Source organism: Grammomys surdaster, unplaced genomic scaffold (assembly GCF_004785775.1).
Source record: "Grammomys surdaster isolate TR1022 unplaced genomic scaffold, NIH_TR_1.0 165, whole genome shotgun sequence".
Classification (NCBI taxonomy): Eukaryota; Metazoa; Chordata; class Mammalia; order Rodentia; family Muridae; genus Grammomys; species Grammomys surdaster.
This window is the reverse complement of record NW_021604613.1, coordinates 22193695-22214917: the sequence shown is the minus strand read 5'-3', so window position 1 is coordinate 22214917 and position 21223 is coordinate 22193695. Positions and strand designations below refer to the sequence as shown.

The following is a 21223-nucleotide window of genomic DNA, read 5'->3' as shown; positions in this document are numbered from 1 at the left end:
GATTTCTTAATAATAGATATTAGCTGTGTTTACCCAGCATGTTTTTACCTTTTTACCGTTGCCTTCATGTGCATCGGAAGCTATTTCTTCAAATGGAGTCTTTCCAAGTTTGTATAATTTGAAACCCTTGCCCATTTTTATAGCTTGCTCATAATATGATACCAAGTATTTCTGTTCATTTTATTTTTGGCAAGTTGAAAAAAATGTGAATATTATCCTTAAACACGTGTATCTGTTTTTTTAATCCACTATTTTTAGGTTAAATGGTAATTACATTCCCGCTGCTTCCTCATCACTTGCTTTAAAGTTTTAATCTATTTAAGCACTAGGGATTTGCCAACCACTAGCAATGTCCCCACTGAAGTTTGGGACCATATTAAAAACGAGGGAGCAGTGGTTGAAGAGATTGTTTAGTGATTAGAAGCATGAATCACCCTTACATAGGACCAAAGTTTGATGCCTAGTGTGAAGGTTTGTATATGCTTGGCCCAGGGAATGGCACTATTAGGATGTGTTGAAGTTGGTGTGTCACTGTGGGGATGGGCTTTCATACCCGTGTCCTAGCTGCCTGGAAGTCAGTCTTCCACTAGCAACCTTTAAACGAAGATGTAGAACTCTCAGCTTAGCCTGCACCATGCCTGCCTGGATGCTGCCCTGTTCCCACCTTGATGAAAACGAACTGAACCTCTGAACCTGTAAGCTAGCCCCAATTAAATGTTGTCCTCATAAGACTTGTCTTAGTTATGCTGTCTATTCACAGCAGTAAAACTCTAAGACACCTAGCACGCACGTGAGATGGCTAACAACCACCTGTAACTGCAACTCCATGGGTCTGATGTCTCTGGCCTCTCTGGGCACGTTCTGACCAACACACATGTAGTATACATTCACACAGATATACACGTATACACATGATCTAAAGTAAATTGCAACTTAAAAATATCAAAGGAGCAAATATAGGAAGTTTAAGACAACATATATAAAATAGGAGTATATTACATAGGAAAACTTCCAACAATATAGGAAGTTTTTCCCACCAAAGGACAGTTGACAGAAATAAAGCACACTATAAAATATGTCATTAAGTGATCTTGTAAATTTTGGGGAGGAATATTTGCTTTCATGGAATTTCTAATCTAATAAGAGCTTCATGAAAAATGAATCAGAGACAGAATGTAACATTTTCTATTTCAGGATAGATGTGATAATATAACTTTGTATCAGCTACAGATCCTAAAATAGACAACTAGACATATGCTCACCATTTTGAAGGGCTCTATAAAGAAATCACTAGCAGGGAAACTGGATAGGGAGATGATGGGGGTTCTCCTGGATGCTCTTTTAGATGACTTACTTGTATTCTGAAAATGAATGATGTGCTTGTAGCATTAGCAGTGCAAAATCATACTAGGGAAAACATACATCTAATCAGTCCTCCTACCCCTGCAAATGACCTTACTCTAGGGAACTGCCAACCATTCTAGGCCACCACGGTGCACTAACTGTACACTGTAAAGAAGTCTTTAGGAGTTGGGAACCTGATTGGTCTTTTACTATGGTGAGTATGTCCAGAGGGCCAGGAGGCTTTTCCTCTGCTTCTGAGGGCCACTCATGTCCTCCTCACAGTAACAAAGGTAGTGACACTCCACAAAGGTATAGCCCTCTACCTATCTGCTCTCTCTGTGGAAGGAAGACAGCCTTGGCCTTCCAGAGTCTTTTCTCCTTCCATTCTGCAACTCTTTCCACTTCCCCCCTAACTATATGAAGCAGGAGTGTAGTAATATCTTGGAACCCCACTTTGTATGCTTTCCTTTTTAAAAAAAAAAGAAAAAAATCAATAAAGATGCAGCACACATAGGTGTGGGGAAGCTCAAAAGTCAAATTTGTATGGTAAGTAAGACTCATGCTACTGAACACTGTATAATTTAGGACATGTTTTAAAATGTGTCATGTAAGTTTTGTCATATGTAACGCTGTAGTTTAGAACACAGTAAAATGGAACCATACCACTGCCAATTTTAGTATATGACAGCTATATTATTAAGGTCCTGTTCCTTAAAATACAACTCGCTGGGTTTTTTAATCTCATTATTTAGCATGGATAAAATTCCATGTCTGACTTCTACCCTCTGGACCAGCTAAATGTGACACCTTTAGCCACAATTGTCATTATTACTAGCAATGGATAAAACAATGCATCTAAATTAAAAGCAGCAGTCCAGGGCCACAGACCTTTGGTGATATTTTTTAACTAATATATTGGTGCATATGAGAAACAATAAAGGGATTAGTGCTGAAGTCATATGCTTAGTATGTAAAATATATCAGCTAAATAGTTAATATTTCCCAGTTGTTAACGTCAAATTTAGCAGCTTGCTGTCCCTGGAGATGTATCAAAACCTCTAAAGATGTGCTTGGAATTAATGGGAACTGAAGTGATTAGTATTCAGATATAATTCTTTACTGGCCTTATTATTTTCTTTCTTTTAAGTACAAGATGAAAATTGAAAGTATATAGAAAAGAGACTTTGAGATAAATCAAAATAGACAAAACATTTCACACAAGTGTTGGTGAAAGGGGCATTCGTTATTTTTACAGAGCTTACACTATTGTCTGTGGTCAGAATTAGCACACTGTAAGCCAGGGAAAGAGAGAAGACCGACAGAATGGATTGCATCTAATTTTGTTTAGCTAATTTAGATATGATACATGCTCTTGTACTTCTACAAACTGACCCCATCACTGCATAAAAAGTGCATATTAAAAACATCTTCCAGATTTTCATTGGCAATATGAATACTGTGAAGGTTGATCTATTAATAGGAAAGAAGAAAAAATAAAACAAGAACATTTTAATTGCTCCAAGTCTGCTAACAATAAAAATATGTCTAAATCTTTGAAACAATCTTTGTTTTGAGGCTGAACACGGGGCTTCATGTGTAGTGAATGGTTCTTTTCAGCCTATGCGTCTGATATCCCGTTATTTTGTGATCATGTTGTGATTTGTGCCTCCTAGTTGGTTAAGATTCATTTGTAAACTAATGACCTATCTGCCTCACAAACCAATAGGAAATAGCCATCCTGAGAGCCTTGGGTATTATTAAAAAGTTTTATTATCCAAATGGATAAATTTCAGTGAAATTTCTAAATAAAGAAAAATCACAGAGAAAATTCTGACACAGAGAATATATAAACACATATAACAATGTTAAAATAGGTTGTGTAAGTATTCCCAAGTCTATACTTTTTAACATAGTTTGATGGATCCATGCTATTGCCATATGAAGAAGTAATTTTATTGTTTATATGTTATAAACACATATAGCAATTATCACTTTGTTTTGTGTGGCACATGAAGGAATGCAATTCTGGCAAAAAATCAGGAAAAGAAAATATCCACATTTGGAGATGTCACAAGACTCATTCCTGAAAGAACAGTAAATTAAAGGGCATCAAACCCATGTAGTACTATTTCTGTATCTGCTAGACCTTGGTCATGGCTGAAGACTATATTCTTGATAATCAAGCTCACAATAGAATATCATTCTCATATTCATGAATTGTTCATCTCATCATATTGCTAGTGGTTATTTCAAGGTTAATTTTTTTCCAAACTGCTTCTCTCTTGATTAGAGTCTGTAGTAATTGTACATGTGCTGAGAGAGCACATGAAGGGTTTAAACTGGAAGACAGTTTTCACTTTATCCTGTGTCAAGATCAAAGGAATTCACATGCTTTCTAGTGGAATATATGAAGAAATCATTTTATTATATATTTCTTAGTTCTAGGACTTAGGGAACTTTGACCTATTAAAAATATTCCATGAACCCTTGCATGGGATGTGCTGAACACAATATTTTCCATTGCCTGTGTGTATATTTCTTAAGATTTTACTGTCTGTTAAAGTAGCAAAGTGCAGTCTTGCTTGACAAAATGTTTTAGCTTCTTTCTCAGAAACCCTTTCCTCAAATTTATCCAGATACAAAGCTAAAGTGTTAACAACTGTCACCCCATATTTCTTGCTTCCATATTTCTCTGGCATGTACTATGATTCTTTCTTGTACACCTCTGTTATATGGTGGCTGAATATTCTTAATATTATCCCTGAATAAAATAACATTTTCCATAATTGGTATATGCATGTTGTCTGTGTATGTGTGTTCACACCTGTGTGAATATATGTGTGTGTATCCATGGAGGTTCAAAGTCGACATTGGATGTCTTCTTATATTGTTTGCCACTTCATATAAGGATGGGTTTGAACCCAGAGTCTGCCAATTCCAACTAGCTTACCTACCCATTTCAAACTAGGGATCCTGTCCACTTGCTGAATAACGGGATCACAAGTCTGACACAGTGTCTGTCAGTCTTTCAGATAGGATTTTAGCATCTAAATCTTGGTTCTCGTGCTTGCTACAAAACATCTCCTCCAAATAAGTTTTAAAATGATAGAGATAAAAGTACATTTGAGTAAACATTGCCACAATTCAGTATTACCCAGTTTGAGGAATGTGTGTGTATGAAAGCTCGAAATACCCAAGATACAATCAGAATACACAAGATACAATTCACAGACCACATGAAGCTCAAGAAGAAGAAAGACTAAAGTATGGGTGCTTCTGTCCTTCTTAGAAGGGGGAACAAAATACTCACAGGAGCAAAAAGGAAGACAAACTGTGGAGAAGAGACTGAAGGAGCTGAAGGGATTCGCAACCCCATAGGACGAACAACATCAACCAACCAGAACCCTCAGAGCTCCCAGGGACTAAACCACCAACCAAAGAGTAAACATGGAGAGACGCATGTCTCCAGCTGCATATGTAGCATAGGATAGCTTTGTTGGGTATCAGTGGGAGGAAAGGTCCTTGATCCTGTGAAGGCTCGATGCCCCTGTGTAGGAGAATGCCAGGGCAGGTAGGCAGGCATGGATTGATGGGGTAACAGCCTCATAGAAGCAGGGGAAGGGGAGACTGGATAGGGCATTTCATGGGGGAGACAGGAAAGAGGGTAGCATTTGAAATGTAAATAAAGACAATGTCTAATAAAAAATATCGTAGCAAGAATGGCTGTTTGGAAGTTACAAAACAAATGATTCACCCAGTCTCTCTCTGGTCTGCAGATTAGTTACATGAGTGAGGCAAACCAAAAGTGTCCGGAACCAGGTGCTGAGGAGGGGTGCTGGTGGAACGGGGCTGTTTAGCAGTCACAACAGTTTGAATTTGTGATGGGAATCGTAGGTGTAATGACCACATTGCCCACTCCTTACTTACCTGTCTGTCACTTAGCTGTTACAAGTATGTGCATGAATATTGGAACGCCTTCTTTAGGGCCTCATACCTACTCTTCATGACTAACATATAAGAAGAAAGGAAACAAATAAAACATAGTTTTGAAAAATCAAAAGATATAATCAAAGCAATAGATAATTAATGTGTAATTATAAAATTATGAAACTTATGGAATCAGCTTTGCAGTGATACTTTTGCTAATGGGTTTAGATGTGTAATTTTTAAAAAAAATATAATTTTTGTGATCACAGAAGGATGACATGCTATGTTTTGAAGAAGGAATAGAGAAGCAAGAGAATGAAAACACAGAGATGATTCTGCTTGAGGAGGAGACATGATAACGGGCTTTAGTATTTGGATGGCCGTTATGTATAAGAGGGATTAGCACTGTTCTCTGTAGCCTTGGAGAACAGAAACACTAACAGCTGCCTGAAACTCTAAGGCATCAGATTTCATTCAGACACCAACAAGGAGTTTCTCCTCAGGCTTCTCAGAGCTGGAATCTTGTCCCAGGAGGTAGCTAGTTGCTTAGTGTGTGGGGTGGTAAGCTATGATCCAGCCTTTTCTATAAGGGTAAGGAGTGAGGAGGCAGCTGAGGAACAGATGCACAGTACTATTGGGGAAGGGATTAGAGTCCATGACTTCTGAGAACCCTTTCTGCACTAACTCTCAGGATTCATCATGAGCACACGGTGCCCAGTTGCCCTTTCCCAGCCTCAAGCTTAGATTCCACATCTCCATGGCTATGACTGTGATTCCAGCCACCTTTGCTTCTAGCTATCCAACCAGTTATGCCTAGACAGTGAAGCCGTTAATGGTTTTCAAGAGCTTGTTTTTTTCTCAAATGTCAAAACAATCCCACAATTTATTCTATAGGAAACATTTACACTTCTGATTCATTATACAATACCAATAAATTGCTCTCATCCTAAAAGTACAGAACAAAAGCGAGTATGACAGGATGTAACTTAGCAGAATAGTATAAATACACATTTTTGTTGGTGTTATATACTTAGACCTATCAGAGAGTATCAAACCTTAATCTGCAGTTGTGGATAGAATGAAGTGGTGAGAAATTATCAAAAAAGAAAGAAAGAAAGAAAGAAAGAAAGAAAGAAAGAAAGAAAGAAAGAAAGGAAAGAGAGGAAAGAAGGAAGGAAGGAAGGAAGGAAGGAAGGAAGGAAGGAAGGAAGGAAGGAAGGAAGCAAAGAAGAAAGGAAGGAAGGAACCAAGCTTACCCAAGAGCCTGAGGGTGAGGATAGAATGGTATAGGTGCATATGTAGTACTCAATTATAAATATGCCAGCCTTTTCATTAGTCAACGATAAAAGGAGTTTACTTCCTGACCTTTGACATTTCTGTTTCTTTTGTTACTACTTGGCGATCTGTATTGAAAGATGCATACCAAAAAGAATGTTTTACCTTTTTTTTTTTGTCTTCTGTGCCTGTTCTTTTAAAATTCTCTTAGATTGTAAGGAAACTGCATATCTATGATAAGCTGCCTTGGTCTTTCTGATTCACACACCTCCTTTGCTATGGACACACTGTGTCCATTTTGATGTGTCTAGTGCTGTGGCTTTGTTGGTACTTTGATGTAGGCAGTGCTTTCTGAAAACCTACAAGATAGGTGATAGTGACCCTCTTCTGTAGTATCAAAACAGAAGCATAAACTTCACAGTTGGGTGAATCTTATAGATAGGGTAGTTCTAGCAAAGGCACATATTCTACTGCTTAAAATATTCATTTTACTTGTATATATTTACACTTCAGTGTTTGTGTATGTGCCTGGTGTGTCCAAGATTCCCTGCAAGTCAGAAGAGGGGATCACATACCCTGGAACTATAATTACAGGTAACTGTGACTCACCATGTGGTTGCTGGGAGTCAAACCCAGGTCCTCTCCAATAACAGTAAGTGATCTTAACTGATGTGCCATATTTACATCATCCAGGGACAATATTACAATGATCTCTTTAACAAGTATTGGTTGTAGTCAGGCTTAAATCTTTGATTACACATGCTCCTTTAAAGAGGTAAACAGTGAAGTCAATACCTTTTAAAAACAATCTTCCCATTTCTTAATCCTCTTAAAGATACATATTTTTATTTTTAAAATTAAGTGTATACTTGTATGTCTGTATATGAGTATAGTCATATGAGCAGAACTGGCCAAGTAGAGAGGCCATAAAGTGTCATTTGCCACATCTCTCTGGCTTCTAAACTTGCTATACTTGCTATCCTTTTGTTTTAGTTTCTGGAAGCCCTGACCCTTGTGTGAATGACTGGTGACCTCACTCATCTACCAGGCTCTACTCCTTCCTGCTTCCCCTGCCTGTTGTTATCTCTATTTGGATGAACCACAATGTTGTCCCCTCAAGCCATTTACATTCAATGCTGTTTAAATCTCTTTATATAATTTTCTGTAAATAAAGAATTAACTCTTTATTGCTAAATGGCCAGTAAAATCACATACAGATTTATTAAAGGCCTACTATGTTGGATCTGGAGGACTATCTCTGAAGTTAAAGGAAACTTGTTATTCTTATTGAAGACCTGGATTCGGTTCCCATTTCAGTTCTCACTTGATGGCCCACAACCATCCATAATTCTACCTCTAAGGTGTTTGATTCCCTGTTCTGATTTGTTCAGGCACTAGGCATGTGTGTAGTACAACCTACATATGCATGTAAAATACTCTCAAAAATTACAATGACATTTGAAAAACCCCTTTGTGTCAAGAAGTGTGCCAACTACTTCTTAAGTAATATTTTGCCTTGATCTTACCAACATGGACATTACTGTTGTCATTTTACCAACAAAGAAATAGAACCTAAGAACCATTAGGTAAATTGCCAAATGGCAAACCTGTGCAGGTGGTCAGCTAATGATGTCTATGATCATAATAACTCTTTTTGATTTAAGAACCAATATTTTTTATATAGAAATAAATACCCTCCAAGAACTATACTAACAACATAGATGGCTATATTAACCATTTGGGATTCTTAATTATTTCTTTTAACATCTATAATAATTATTAATGTCTACGGATACCTGTGAAAACACCAAAGTAGACACAGGATCAAGTATGTTACAAGTATTTATTTGTTAATAATACCATTTCTCTGTTTACACACCTCAAATACACTTGACATCTATAATAATTACCAACATCAGGGTATACCTGTGAAACATCAAAATAGAAACAGGATCATGGTGTTACCAGAGTGTATTTGTTGATAAGACCATGGCTGTACTTTCACACCTCGAATACACTAACCATTTCAATTACTTTCTTAATTCAACAATGTGAATTAAATTATTTAGGATGTACACAAAGTCAGGAATCTTGAGAATTAAATAGTTGTTTAGAATCACAAATGTTACTATGGGTTAAATGTGTAGTCTTTTAAAATTCTGGTTTTCTCATCTACAGAGGAAATATTCTCCTTATACCAACTGCATAGTTGCAGGGATTAAATAAAAACTTATCAGGTCCATAATGAGGACTAAATAAGTGTGAACGACTTCATGTATAATTTTATGGAGGAAAGAAGAGGCCTGTCTTAGCAGTCTACATTTGCCATTTCAGCTCTTCCGAAGCTGAGGTGGGAGGATCACAAATCTGAGGCCTTTGTAGTTCATATAGTGACATTATATCTCAAATTTAAATAAAAGTAAATCAGTTCTTTAAAAAAATAATATCGTTAGTTTAATCACAGCGCATCCAGGCTGAGAACATATAATTCCTTTTCTCATAAACTGAGTTGAGTTTGTTTCTTGTGTTTACACGCAGGGGATGCAATGGTTTGCAGAATAAATGTATACCTCGACTCACACAAACAGTATAAGTAGACTATTTGAGGAAGGAATTTGGCTCTCTCCGAGGGGCAGTATTCTCAAATCATTTTTCCTTCATATTCCATTTTTATAGTTTTGGTATTAAAAAAAGAAGCTTAGAGAGACAGTTTTGTTCCAAAGATTTATGTTTACCCTGCAAGCCCAAATCGCTGGCCTTTCATCCTTACTGTTTTTTAAAGTGCATTCTCCTTCAAGAGAAAATGGGTTTTAATCAAATTCATGAGATAACTTTTTATATTATATTTTTATAGATATTTCAACTTTTAAAGATAGGATACAACTAATGTGCTCTTGGAGAAATTTCTGAACAATAGAGAGAAATGAAAGATTTATATACAAATTCAGAACAGATTGTTGTATCTAGACAGCAGCAAATGGATTGTGATTATTAAATATCTCCCCCATTTTGTGGCTATTGCACATTTATTTCGGTAGTTAAAGAATAGGCTAAATTCTGTACATCATAATATTTAAGTTTGGAGTTCATAGAGTTGTTACAATAATATTCCCTGGGGGATTTACATTACCCTACACCTTACATAATTTGAAAAAGTGTTACAGATGAGAAACAAGAATCCAGATCTTCTAATGTTGACTATCCAACTCTCAATAGCCAGTGAGTCATGATTTTAAAAGCTGTTTTACATATCTACCAAGGTAAAGAGTTAAAAGACTCTATGATTGCCTTTTTTTTGGTGGGGGGACAAAAATGAGTTAAATACATCTACACTGTTATCTGCGGGCTGAGAGGTAGGAAGGGATTTTTGTGCGTAAGGCTTGCCATGTGTCATTATCTCCTTTAGCTGACAGGTGGTGCTCCAAAACAATATGGACAGGAGGGATGTGTTAGATTGTTATCAGTCTCTGAACAAGCCAGAAGCTGAACCCTTAAAGAAAGATTTACCATGAAGCAGTTGAATTACTATTTACTTTTTTTTTTTTCGAGACAGGGTTTCACTGTGTAGTCCTGGCTGTCCTGGAACTCACTCTGTAGACCAGGCTAGCCTCGAACTCTCGAACTCAGAAATCCGCCTGCCTCTGCCTCCCAAGTGCTGGGATTAAAGGCGTGCGCCACCACCGCCCGGCTCTTACTATTTACTTTTTAATGTGAGGGTATTAACTACAACAACAACAAAACTGTCACAAGCAAAATATTTTGGAATTTTAATTGTTCTTTAGCTACAGCCATTGGCTTTGACATGGGAATTTCATGTAGCTTCAACAATACTTCTTACTTAAATGCAACTCAATATTAATATTTATATTATTAATATACATCAACAATATACAATTATATATAACATAAAACATAATTTACAAATAATATAATATAATAAATAAAAATACATTATAATATATTATATAATTATTAATAATTAATATTTAAATTAGTAACATAAATATTTAAATTGGATATTAAATCACAATTCACTGATATTTACCCATAAAGTTTGCTATTACTTTCAACATTCACTTTTAGTACGTTTGCTCCTGGGATTTAGAACACATGAAAGTGTTAGCTAAAATATGTTGATCTAATTAAGATGTCATGATTTATTTTAAATGAAGACAGTATGACTAGAATAGCCCCGGTGAATGAATCTAATAATAGTTAATAGTTCTCGTGACCCCTCACCAGACAGTGAGTGCTGTAGGTTGAGTCTGTCATGTTCTGTGAAGCAACTGAGAGCTACTTATATTCAAGGTTTGGTTTTAAAGAGGGGCAATCAGCTAAGTTCATGAAAGGAACAAGAACATAACCGGCTAAGCTAGGTTGTTGGAGCTGAAATGATTATACAGAATATTCACCCTGTCTCCATCTCTCTTCATACTGACTTCTGTTGTAGATCCCATTGTCCTCCACCCTTGAGTGACTCTAATTATATCTATGAATCATGAACCAACTTATTCTGCTCCTAACCGATTTAATATTTCACTCCCAAGTCAATGTGCTATTTAATAACCCATCTGGAATGTCTTCTCCATCCTCTGTATAAGTTTTAGTTTTGTAACTATTTTTGTCTTCATTAAAATACATTAGTGTGTTTTTAAAGTTGTGTGGCCTTTGTGAGAGTGTCATGTGTGTATGAAATAATGCTTTGCTCCAACACCTACTATTAGCAAAACTGCTTTATTCCTCTCTTTTGATATATTTGGGAAGGTTTGCCAAGATTCTAACTATGCCAAGGATTTTAACAAAGCAATGACTTGATTTGTACACTACTCTGTGGGGACTCTGAAGTCTTCAATTTTCTTTCTTATCAGGCCACTGTTCTATTGCCTACTGAAGGATATGTAGGCTTAGTTCTCAGAGCATGGAAAATAAAGGCACAGAGTTGAGCTTCTCTAGTGTTACTGTAGTGTTAGCTAACATTTAAATATGAAAACAAAAGAATGATCTTTAGAAGTTTGCTGCATGAGTTTGATGTTAACTTATTGTTAATTTAATAAGGCTTGATGTCATCAAGGGAAAAATACCAATCACAAAATTGAATACGTCACTGAGTCAGCTCACTCCTAAATTGTCACATATATTTTTCAAGAACTCGATTCCTCTCTCCTTGAGATTTCACAAAGCTACAAAAGTACTCCGTCTGTGGAAATATCTGCCTGAAACGAATCCTGCTTAAAAGTTAGACTATTGACTTTTGAGATGAATTGACATCACTCAGCTCAGATTTTACTGAGACCAGTTTTCAATAAGTATTTATTTACCTTCCATCTCTCTACACTATATAGTAGCTTTTACATCATTGAGAACATTACAGACATCTGTATAATCTTCAAATAGAATACAATCCTTGGCAAGCTATCTTAAAGCAGTTTGCGAGTAATTTGTCTTATTTGAGTTATAGTTTGTCAATATTAAATAACCTAAATTCTACTTTTAAATTCTTCAAATAAATCCTTTTGTAAAATTTAAGGACAGATGATATGTATTCTTTATTTCTATGGAGACTATTGAGGTCTTCTGAATTTATTTGCACTTTTGAAATAGTTTGTATTTTTATAAGTTTTCATTCTTCCTGACTAGGACCCTTGGCTAAGAATGCGATTGCCTGTGCTTCTAAAGACAGAGAGTGGCAAATACCTAGGGTTCTCAAATGGCATTTTTTTCCAGGGAGAAGAAAGAACAGCTGTCCCTTTGGACTGTGATCCCAATTTGGAGCACTCACAGGACTTGTGAAAGAAATCTTCTCTGTGATTATAGCCCAGCATTCAAACTATTCCTGTCCCAAGATCTTAAACCAACACACTTGGCTGTCTGGTATTTCTGCTTCTCCAGTAGAAGGACATGGGGTTGAGGCTGTCTCATGCACACGACTGTAGGGCAAGGTTCTCTCTGCCCTTCTCCCTCCTGTGTCTGTATTTCAGCAGAATAAGTTCTTTCAAATACCTTGAGTCCTCCTTTCCAAACTTCATGGTGATCACCAAAAATAAGCAGATTGCCAAAGTTGTCTTCTATTAAGTTTAGAATTGTACCTAGCAGAGACTTTTAGTAAGTAGTTTATTTTTAAGCTGGCATTTTGATTCTCAGTTATTTCATGAATGACTCTGATGCTCTTATTACACTCTTACTTACTTTTTATGCTTTGCAGTTGTTTTACAACTGTGCAAATGTTGGAATACATTTGTTAACCTGGAGGCCATTTAATGTCCAGCTAGTTCCCATGATGCTTGAGTTCATCTTCGGTAATTCTGAGAATGACCTACATAGTTTGTAATTTAGGATTTTACCATCCTTCCTTAAATATAATTGCAGGAAAGGCAATATGGAGATTGTATTAACTGTTTTAAAATTTGTGCTGAGTTAATGATTAGAACATAGACTCTCAAAATGTGAAAGCAGAGGTGTACTTAAATTAAAAAGTTGGTTCCTTATCAATTAATTTGTTAGTATACTAGGCTGATTTATACTAAAATAAAGCTATGATATTTCACCAAAGAACATGAACTAAAGCTTCCGCATATATATGTACATGAATAAATAAAGATACAAATTATCCCTGAAAACAATGAAATCTTCTAACATTTTTTATATTTTTTCTACAAGGTTTCTAAATTGTATTTATATTTAAATAAATTATTTTTTAATAGGTAGAGATGTAACCAAACTCCACTCTGTAGGGTTGAGTTATGTTTCCTTTCATATAGTGTGGAGCATTTGAATTCTTATAATAACTGTTACTCTGTTTGCCAGCAGGAGGCTCCTCAAAGCAATATGATGTCTCCTGGTTGGCAGATTTCTTTATAAATAAATGACACTCTGCACATCCCTTTCAAGTACTCTAGAAAGTGAGATAATAATGTATGACTTTTAAAACTCAAAATATAGCTGCATTATGTCAGTGACCTGTAATAAACAGTACTGCAAGGAGAGGAGACAGCCCCATTCACCTTGCATCCATGCAGAAATTACTGAGTTCTATTTCTGCAGCTGAAGGAAGCAAATGAAAGAGTGAAAGAAAAGAACTGACCTTGGCTTGCCGTTGCTCTCAGGCTAACAAGAGGAGTTCACACTGGCTATTTTTACTGCCTTGACTTTACCGCACAACTTATTATCAAACGCTGTGTGTACTCAAAGCCCTGGGAGAGGAACTGATGATGTGATAGAAATGTTTTAAGTAGACTTTACAGTTCTCCATTTTGCGTGTGTGTGTGAACTGTTTTTTAGTTGACAAAATACTTTGGTGAAAATTATTCACTTATTGAACTAACTAACGTAGGAATGGCAACTATACATTTGAGAAAATGATCTCAATGTGTTCTTAAATGTGTAACAATAGGTGGCAACTGCATATCGCTGTCTAGTCTTCCCAAGAAATGCTGTAACTCAGAATCATTGAGAAGTTTATTATAAAGAAGAAAAATAGGCAGTAAGTTGTAGGGGAAAAGGTTAGGGCTAAGGTGTATAAATTACTTCTCAATATTAGTTGAGAATTAATGTATTAATTAATATATATTAATTATATATATAATATGTTAATTACATACTTAAAATATAGGCATTTAAACAAAATGTTCACAGAGTATAGAAAATGTTTGTGGTGAGTACAGGTTTGAAGCCAAATGATTTCACTCCCATTGAAACACTTGTGTCGTGTAAACATCCCAGAGGCGTGCAGCCCATTGCATGTTTTTAGACATTCTGCCTAGCTTCTCATTTGCTAGCACCAACATGCCCACATAGCACCAAGATTAGATGTGCAAAAACCCAGATATTTTTCCCTAGCTCCATAACTAGATTAATTGTGGATCCTAATAGTCATGATAATTAGATTGAATATGCCCTCTGTGCACTAACGAATATTGTAGCTATGTGCTCTTGGAAAACTTAATATCCTTCTTTGGGCTTCATATCCTTACATTAAAAATGGAGGAAATTATTTTGTTGCCCAGAACTATTTCCATGATTATTTGGGAGAGTATTTACAAAGTATTTAGCATGACATTTGGCTCATGATCCATAATTGTGAAATTTTACTGAGTTTTTAATATGAAGATAGTAACTTTTAAAACTCATTCTTTATTATCTCATTAATTAATGTAAAGAGCTTTATCACTAGTATTCACTTTTAGAGAGTGCTTAATAAGCAAAACAAAATCATTCATCCACAGATTGGCTACTTCTGTACCAGAAAAGGCATCGGGCTATGTAAAAGACTGTAATAAGTCAGGCAGATTCAAAATTAGATACACTTAGCGTTTTATTGTGAATTTAGCAAAAAGGGGCTCTTGAATGACGAGTGACATATATTATAATTTGAGTTTGAAATAGTTTTCTATAGCATACAGTTTCTGAAACGAGCCATGGTGTTGAACTAGGATTTGTTTTATAAAGCATAGCTAGGAAAATGTTTCACAAGAAGAAACTGCAATAACACAATAAAAGACATTTTAAAGAAAGTACAAGAGACAGTCAATTCTGCATGATTGAAAAGAGGAAAAGGATGGGACTGAAATAGAAAATACAGATCCCTACATGTGGGATGTAAAACCATGCCAGGAAGTGTGTTAAGGTAAAGTAGGTTGAGACCCAGAGACTCGGTGGGCACACACCTGAGGCTTAGGTGACTCCCAGCTCCCCACCAGACTCCGAACTTGGAACACATGCCATTCTTCTCACTAAAAGAGATGTGACCACAGGTCACGTAGGCCCAAACAAAGTTTTCCATGCTAATGAGGTACCTAGAGCCCTGAAGGGCTTAGCAAATAAGCTTCCCTTCTCAAACATTCTTCTCTGCAAAAGGCCCATCCCTAGAAATGGGGTGTGGTTTTATGCGTCCATTTTCCGCCATGACAATAAACTGTTCAGAACCATGGACTGCCTCTTTTCATCAAGATCCGCCATGGGGAGCTGTGAAGAAGGCCTTCACCTACAGAGATGCACTCTAATCTCTCATAGAAGACTTCTCTGAATTCCCAGCCACAACTGCCTGCATGCCTACAGCCACCAAGCTAAGGATAACCACTACCAGCTGGGACAGGCCAGTGTACTACCCCACCTCCACCCTCACCCCCTCCCTTGCTTTCCTAGCTAGAAGCTGTCCCCAGCCTACAGGCCCTGGACCCAGTTCTCTGCTCTTCCATGACTCCTAGCATCACCTGATTGACCAAGAGTCTGAGAACCCCACAGCCCAGTCTTGTCACAAGTCTGGGAACTCCAGAAACAGCTATGGCTGTCTCACATTTCAGACTTTGCTTTCCCACACCCAGAGTGCACTTTCCTACCCCCAGAGCAGTGTCTTGGTGCTTCTAAACAGCCTGGCACTTGTCCTTGTATGGGATATGCACAGTCAAACTGCCTGTGTTCTTCTCCCCAAACAGGAGGACCCTGTGGGGCAGAGAAGACACCTACAACCCTACACCTATCCACTGTGTTTTTTTAATTGTTCATTTGTTTTGTTTCAAAATATTGGTTATATTTTATATGAATAAACTACTATACAATAATAAATATATTATACATATATTGTATATTTATTATATATTATTATTATCAAAGACCCGTAGTTCAAATATACTAGTATTTAGGATTTGAGATATAGCTTATTGATAGAACTCTTGCCTAGCCTGAATAAGGCTGTCAACCTTGTTGACAATCTCCAACACTACATAATAGAATAGCTAGAATCTAACACCCCTGATATTCAGCTAGAGTGATATATGTAGAATAAAAGATGAAGAGACATTTTTACATGCAATTTGGGAAAGAAAAGAAAATATAGGCTGTGTTCCTGGAAAGTTATTTGTCTTCAGTTGCATGAAGAAAGGAGACAAAGGCAGGTTTGGAGACAGAAGAAAAGTAAAAATAGTTTTGTTGTATTATGTCATATAAATGTCTGAGTTAGATACTTTTATATGAATTATCAACACATTAATTATAATACATCTGTTTAAAAGAGCCAGTCATACACACATATATCACATACACACATATCATCCCCCACTGCCTCACCATATATATTCAGTATTGATACCTTTTAAAATTTTCAAGAAGGAATCTCATACTCAAAAAATTAGGAACTATATAACTACATATAGAATAATAAAGTCATAAAGTATTTATTTATGTCAAATACATTTAATTTAGAAGCTACAGTATAGACATGAGTTATTTTAACATTGTCTTTGTTTCTTCTTCCTTAGAAAAGTAAAATTTAGTTTCCTTTCCACTATCCCTGATGAGATAATCACAATTTTTCCAAGCAGGTCATCATAGGATTATTCAGATATATTCTTCCACACTGAAGACTGATTTCCACTCCATGTTCATTAATGAAGAAATAAGCAAGTCTAAAATTTAAGTGTCCTTTTGTGTTAGACAACATATGAAAGAAATGGGAGATTGAAGATTGACCAGTAGGCTGCTTAGGGCATAGGGATATGGGTAAAATACCCAAATGTGCATTGTATAGGCGATAGCATAACTAGCATAAGCTTTGCAATTGTCCTAAATTTAATTATTGTTGCAATAGAGATTCAATTCAGTGGCTCTTCATTATATTTCTTGATTTGTTAACTCTCAGCTATCATTCTCCTTTATACCTGTCAGGAGCCTATGCCTGGAGAATGGTGCCACCCACTCAAGTATTAGTATTCTAAATACTGTGACTACACTACAAATAAGGTCATTTAACTCATGAAACCTTTGTGATTATGTTGAGGTATATTTTTGAACCCATAAATTTTACCTTTTGAAGCTAAATATAGCGTCTTCATTGGTTCTTAGTGAATGGCCATGATGTTCCTCTTTAATTGCTGTTGCTGAAAAAAAAAATACTTTGATAACAAGTGACTTAAAGAAAGAGAGATGTTTTAGCTTCAATTCTAGGATACATCTTACAATTCAAGTTGCAGTTTACAATTCCAGGTTACTAAAGAAATGCCAAATCAGGAATTTAATGTATCACATCTGCAATCAAGAAACAATGAATGCATTGTTTCTTGATTTGTTAACTCTCAGCTATCATTCTCTTTTTTACCAGTTAGGAGCCTATGCTAGGGAATGGTGCCACCTACAGCAGGCTACATCTTCCTATGTCAATGAACACTGAAAACATCCCTGCCCTCCCCAGACATGCCATAGACCAATGTGTTCTAGATAATTACTTATTAAGATTCTCTTCCTAATTGATTCTAGGTTGTGTCAACTTCACAGTGAAAATTAACAGTATATTGCAGTAGGCATAAAATTATTGAAAAAGAAACAAAGGAAGTTAAAGTAAAAGTGTAATCTGTGATTGTATGTATTTGTTTTATTCACAACTTTTCAATATTCTTGCAGATCATGCTGATGTACAAGAGACTTAACCACAATAACTTGTGGGTTATTGTATTATTATTCCTGTGTAACATTTTTGCTTCTATGATTTAACTACCTATAAATCAATCATCAATGAAAATAATAATGCTCTTTGAAACTTATGATGATTATTTTTAATATTTAATTAAATTATAATTCCATCATTAATCCTTCTCCCCTCTCCCATGTGCATTCCTCCCTTTCAAATTTCCAATCTCTTTTTCTTTAGTTGTTGTTATGTATACAAATAAATGAATATGCATATAAACACCACCCACTGAGTCCATGCAGTTCTGCCTGCACGTGTTTGTGTATAAAGCTGACGAATTGGAATTAAATAATCAATCTAAATGTTCATCCTTGAAAAAGACCAATTCTCTTTCTACAGTTAATTGCCCTTCTTCTAGGGGTGTAGCCCTGTGATATTTCCCCCATTTATATTGTAATATCAGCTGGGGTTGGGGTTGTGTAGGTCTATTGGCTGCCACATTGTTGAGATTGCATGGTAGTAGCTTCTCTGTCATAGCTAGAACTCACAATCTCACAGCAGACTTCAATCTTCTGTCTCTTATAATCTTTCTGACCCCTCTCATGTGATGTTCGCTGAGAATTCACTGATGGTTTTGAAAATATTTTTTCCTATTTTCTATTTGTTACTTAACATTTGAACTATAATATGATTGTCTTTTACTTCACATATTATTTTTCTAGAGAAAACATGTCTTGGTGGAGCATGAATGAAGTATTACTCCTGGTTAACAAATGACCCAATTGCAGTGTTGAAGCTTGACATATGATTTTAAATCAGGGCAGAATTATGAAGGAACTGTGAAATGCCTTGCTATTGTATTCACGGGCAATGCATGCTACTAGAAGATTTTAGAGTTCCATCACTTATTATGCTTATTCTGTTCTATAATATTTTATTTCAAAATTCTGTTTTCCATGTGAGTTCATGTGTGTATCAGTCTTGTGTTTGCAAATTGTTTTCCCCTTGAAGTTGTCCCTCTTTCGCCTCTTCTTCTGCATAGATCTCTGATCTATCTCTCTCTCTCTCTCTCTCTCTCTCTCTCTCTCTCTCTCTCTCTCTCTCTCTCTGGTGCATGTGTGTGTCTGCATATGTGTGACAAGGCTACGTACTCCAAAATCTCTCATTTTCTGCTTATTGTCTAGTTGTGTGTCTCTGTGTTAATTACCATCCACTGTAAGACGAAGATTCTCTGATGAGTACTGTACTCCACGGATCTAGAGGTATATGGTATGTCACTAGGAGTCAAGTTATTGCTATGTTCACTTAGTAGAATACATGAAGCATTCAAAATACCTGAATAAATTCCACCCAAACAAAATCCCATCATTAAGAAGCAAAAGTGGACACAGAGTTCCACTCCAAACCTTGGAGCTATTTGCAATTGGCAGATGAGAGCTGCTGGGAGAGGAAAGTTGGTTTTCGTCAATGGAGAGATACTGGGTATATCAATCATACCCTGAGGCAGACAATATGCTCAGAAAGAGGTGATCAACACAAAACAGTTTTTGTTAGTTTGTTTTTGTGACAGTTGTATTTTTGTATGATGTTTGTTGTTTGTCTTAGAGAAATAATATGAATTCGGGTAGGTAGGATTATGGAGAATAGAAGAAGAGTTGAGAAAGGGGAAATAATATGCTCAAACTATGAAAAAAATTAATAACATGTTCTAAAAAGGTGTGGTGTCCTCATAACACTTTCAATTTGTTATTAAGTTGTAACATTGCAAATATTGCAGCCAAATCTTACTTAGGGTTAGGATAGTCAGATGTAGGTTGACAAGTTCATTCAAACCTTAGTCAGCTGAACATTTTTAAGTGCTTTGACTCTACCTGTGGCCATTTCTCCTTTGTGAGCACCTTGTCAAACCAGTTCATTACTTCTATATTTTTGATAAACACATAGGCCTCTGCACACTTCCGTTTTGTTTATATAGCAAAATAACTATATTGGAAATTGACCACATCTGTTGTTCTATTAATCTATTAGAATGTAAAGTTCACATAATTATCTTACCTATAGAAAGTGGTTGTGCTTTTGTATAAAGTGCTCTGTGAGTAACCTTAGAAAGGAATCGTAAGAGTGACGTGATCTGAAACAGTGTTGTCTGTTATTTAAAATAAAATATTAAAATACCTCATTGCTAAATTCTTACTTACCGAGTATAGTTTGAAGACACCTAGATTTAATAAGCTATTTATTAAGTATCCAAAAGCACTGGTGAAAGTATAATCTATGTCATAAATGAATACATGGAAAATAATTGACTTTATGCTCAAGAGCTTTTCCATAGCTAATAATTTTATCACCAAGCAGTTTAAGTAACCATGGTTGTTTACTATAGTTTTTGAAATATGTTTTATACTATAATCTGGAATACATGCATTTACACACACAGGCTTTCCCTTGATATTTCCTTAGGAGAAATATCACTATTCAAAAGTCAGAACTTTTTTAAAATGCATGTGTTTTTGTGTGGTTAGTGAAACTTCATGTGTGGACATACAGATAGATACCATGGCATGTGTGGACACCAGCTGAAGTCTCAGTCATACCTCTTCTCGTCTTCCACCTTGATCCTGAGACATTGTCTCTCTTGTTCACTTCTATATATGGCAGGCTAGCCAGCCCGTGGGCTTCTGGGGACTTCTCTGTCTCCACCTCCCTGTGATTACAAAGCCTCACTACCACACCTGGCTTTTACAGGAGTTCTAGAGATCTAAATTCCTGGCATTGAGTGTCTGTGACAAGTACTTTATGGACTAAGTAACCTCCCAAGTTCAGAACTTAAACTTTGTTTCTCTGATCCAAGTGCTATGCATCATTATTCTCATTTTGATATGCTGCTTTAGGAGTATGGAAAATGAACTTAAGAGAATTATTAAAAGCTAATTCTAGTTACAATGCTTATTAATAGGACCCGCAGGAGATAATATACTAATTTTATATAAATATAAATAAAAAGTTAATTAATTAACTTTTATTAATTAACTATTAATTGTCACAATGCTCGATGAAGATGATACAGAAAGTTGGTCAGTAGCAAGAGCAGTAGATTTTAATCTTATTATGTTTCACTAATGATTATCTTACTATTATTTGTGTAACAAAAAATGCTAAGCAATATTCTTGTATATAAGAATCACAACAAAATTTAAACATTGTAACAATACACTATTATAAAATTATAATTTATTTTTATACTTTGAGTCTGACAACTTTAAACTATATATATATATA

General features: G+C 35.9%; 1 protein-coding gene across 2 annotated transcripts in view; it reads left to right on the top strand.

The window, feature by feature from the left end:
* Erbb4 (erb-b2 receptor tyrosine kinase 4) overlaps nt 1-21223 on the top strand; it is a 983956-nt gene that overhangs the window by 9287 nt on the left and 953446 nt on the right. The window lies entirely within an intron of this gene.